Consider the following 3,987-nt stretch of genomic DNA (forward strand, 5'->3'; position numbering starts at 1 on the left):
CTGTTCAGGACTATGTTTATGCTGCAGTATGAAAATAGGCATTTTGAGCATTTGTATAGTTTGTGGGCAGACCTATACTAAATTTTGAGTTTGCAAAACGCACTGTAGATTTTTTTCGTCAAATATTCTTCCGAAAAACTGCGTTCAGGCGAACGATAATGCTGTTTGCGCAGCACATCGGCCTAAGTATTTTCCTATGAATTTAGTTCAAATGAAAGTTGTGCATAGGGTGCTGCTCAAATTGCAAAGGGTGCCCGAGAAACCTTCACTACTGAGGCTGCTGTAAAGATCCATGGAGATATTATCGCATGCGTTGACCGAACGAGTAATTTCTACCGATTATGTCTTATAGAATGGCCACAAAACAGTTATAAAGGAAGACGGGCAATGGCTGTGCACGTCTCGATTGTTTTCCTGCAGCTTCTAACTATAATCAATGACGACCTTAGATTATAAGCCTTATTTCAATCTATATAATTAGGCAATAAAGGGTTGTGATTTGTCATTTCCCTCGCCCTTAGTGGAAAGTAACTCTCGTGAAATTAGCACACATTTCGGGGAATATACCCATCGCGGAAGCTGGCGAAATCTTTGCAGTCATCTGTCTGCATTATAAAATCGGCGAAATATGCTCAGCCCTAAAATCACCAACGTATTATTGTGTCCGAATGCTGCGATTCGTTGGCTGCTACATATGTGTTAAACATAAAGAGGCATATCTGGGCAAGGTTATTCTTTCTACGTGCCTTCTGTCACGTACCGGAGGTGCTGAGAACGTGGTCCTTGTCACTTCCTGCATTAGCAGGCTCTTTGGTAGCGAAGCCGTGCATCGGAGAAATTCTTCTGGCATGAACTTTTGATTAAATATCCGCGTTTTTGTCTTCGGATGTAAGACAGCCGCAAATATGAAAAGCGTCTCTTACACTATGCTTGAGAAGCGCGCCTTCAGTTGGACAAGAAGATCTCTGCGAAGGACTGGGAATATTCTGTCGGCATTGCCTTGAATTATCTTGTAGGCTGAAAATCGGAAAGGTGCACTTGTAAGCTGCACAGCTGATGTGGAAATGTTTTGCTACCGAATTATGAGAACGGACAATACATAAATAAACTGAGCAATCGCTGCATGACTATACTAATCTTAGAAGAAACCCTACTTCAAATTCTGTATACACTAGATTACCCCTGTTGCACTTAGCGAATTTGCGGGACTTGGGTCATCACAAACGTGTGCATAATACATCTGGTAAGGCTAATCATAAAGCGCAATGATTATTGTCTCAAACGCCAGGGAAAGCCAAACCTGCAATGCCATTTGGAGGTAAATTAACAATTAACTGCGACAAGAGTACCGGTGCCATGGAGAGGTCGCGCGTTATATAAAACCGCTTGATTCTCGTCGCAATCTCGCGAACGCATAACGCCATGTAGAAAGCAACATACCTTAATCTGTCTGGTTTTAGCGACACTTTGTTTTCAATCGCTTCTATCATTTTCCTCGCTTACCAAACGAAGTTCGGAAGCATTCACTATCTAACACGCGAAGAAATTTCTGGCGACCGAGCCTTGAATTTATCACCTATCTCAAAAAGCTTTCGAAAGTAATGACGTACCATTGATGATCGTGATGATGACCAAAGCAGATGTTACTCCCTGGGCTTGCAATGTGATGGTAGCGTCGGCCATTGACCTCAGCAAGGCAATGACAGCGTTCAGGTTTTCGAGGGTGAATAGAGAATCGGGAAGAAAATTCTTCTTTTTCGACTGCTTGCGCCGTCGTAGAATGTTCAAGACCATCTAAAAAGTGTCGGTCTAGAAAATGCAAGGTTTTTAAATTAGGAAATGGTCCAGGACTCAAACTACACAATCAACCGCGGCTCAAACCATTCCTGACAGCAATGTAGATATGACGGACATTAAAAACTACGGACCAAACTAAGCAAAAATACAGGCATGTAGCGCTTCTTCTTGTGGCTGTGTTCCGAAATGGGCGTCCTAAATGAGCTGAAATGGCACCGTCTGCCGCGAACTGTGACAAATAATAATGTTTTAAAGGAAGTCTTACGACCACAACGTTCTGATGATACCTCAAAATTAACACATCCGAAAAGGGTGCCTGAAACCATAAATAGTACGCATGCTTATCGACTTTAATGCAGTAAATAATTTCGGTTGACTTTTCGACAACGGTTCACGTGTACTGTTGCGCTTGGCCTCGATAAATTTTTTTTTTTGATGCCATGCCAGTTCCCCACAGTACTGTTTCGCTGTAATATAATTTAGGTATTCTTTCTTCTCTCAAATACACAGGGAATGGAACGCAATATCAAATGGTGCTGCTTACTGCACCTTTCCTTTCATCCTTTCAATAATTTCTAACTTTCTCTTTATTTTTCGTTTCTCTTTCCGTATAGTATGCCTGTACGTTTTAGTATCTCAATCAATAAAGCTTTTTAATATTTGTGTGTAGTTGCGATGTTGCATCTTTTCCCACATGTATACAGGAATATTTCTCTGAATGTTTTGGAACACTGGCTCATGAAATGTTGATTGATGTTCTGGTGGCCGTGTATAATATATTGCCGGATTTTGGTTCCTGTGCCAGCATTTATGCATTTTCGTATTAAATACTTTGTGCTTGACAGGTTAACAGTGCGATATAAAAAATAAAAAGTTCGGAAATAAGAATATACATTAAACAGTCGATCACTTGTTCCAGCGGAGTTTGCGAAGGAAATCTGAAAATCTGGTGCTCTGCGCTTTCGGTGATGTAACAAAAGATTACATTATTATTTGCGTTGTCAAATACCTGATGGAGTATCACTAAGTGCTAAAGTACTCTGCGCTCCTGCTTCAATATTTTAATTTGGAACCTATTGACAAGGCTGGTGACTGTATACATTCCCGCACATGAAGTGATTCTCGCCTCCTTACCTCAGAAAGGCGTTCCGCTGCGTAGAGCAGTGAATTCCACCTCGTCGCGCAAGGCATTTTGAGGCCTTTCTCACGCGACTCCTTCAGCACTGATAGACAGTGTGGTGAGCGGCTGAAGATGGCGACCACTGCAGATATGTTGTCAACGAGCTTGCCTGCTTCGTCATCCGACTTGATTGCGCAGTTCACGCACAGCATGGTAACCTCTCCCACTTTAGCTGTGTAATGGCATCGACCCGAAGGTTGTCGTCCTCTTGGCCTTCAGTTTCACTTCCTGCGTCGTAATTGTCGACGTCGCTATCTTCCTCAACTGTGCTGCGCGCCGCTGCCGTAGATTGTATCACACTTTTCTATCCCTGTTAATTCGACGGCACCTTGAAAGTAGAGAAGAGGGCAACGGCCAGGAAAATGTACAATAAAAAAAACCTCATCTCCACCCTTTTCCTTGCCTCTTACTTGCAGCTAAACGACTCCAGACGCCCTTTCTCCCGTATCATCACCCTTTACAGTAGTAATCGTTGTCATCTGTGACTTCTTAACTAAAATGTGTCCGTGACTCCGAGCTGTGTGCTTCGAAAGTACATCTTTTGTGGTGTGCAGCGGGGGCGCCCATATCACGGCACACGCGGAGAGGAAGGCTTCTGATCGAGCCGCACGGCAGACAACCACGCAAAACTAGCCGTTCGCAAAACCGCGGCCGACGAGTACGCCATGTTGACTTGCCCTTCATACGCGACTTTGTGAAGCGCAGACCGCCGTGCTGAGCTAAACTGCCCGAAATGCCTCGCAGTTTGACAAGAATGAAACGTTTCTCACCTTGCGGTTGCCCTGTTACACGCCACACCACGCAAAACCGCCTCACGCCATGTCACGTCACCGCGGCGGCAAGTACTCCTTGTCATGCCTGTTAGCTTGCCCTTCACGCGCGACTTTGTGAAGTGCAGTCGCCGGCGTACTGCGCTAAACCGCCTGAAATTCTCCACAGTTTGACAAGTCAAGAATGCAACATTTCTCACCTTACCGTCGCCCTGTTAAACGCGACACTTCAGAAAACGT

The 3,987-nt window shown here is 44.1% G+C and overlaps 1 long non-coding RNA gene across 1 annotated transcript; it reads right to left on the bottom strand.

The window, feature by feature from the left end:
* Positions 1-785: 785 nt before the first annotated feature.
* Positions 786-3,443, bottom strand: LOC146180769 (uncharacterized). The gene is made up of 2 exons (XR_014700396.1): positions 1,611-3,443; positions 786-1,017 (listed from the first exon to the last, which is right to left on the bottom strand). It is a non-coding gene; the product is annotated as an uncharacterized LOC146180769 (long non-coding RNA).
* Positions 3,444-3,987: the final 544 nt, after the last annotated feature.

Source organism: Amblyomma maculatum, chromosome 8 (genome assembly GCF_055883805.1).
Source record: "Amblyomma maculatum isolate TAMU_Amacu chromosome 8, ASM5588380v1, whole genome shotgun sequence".
Taxonomy (NCBI): domain Eukaryota; kingdom Metazoa; phylum Arthropoda; class Arachnida; order Ixodida; family Ixodidae; genus Amblyomma; species Amblyomma maculatum.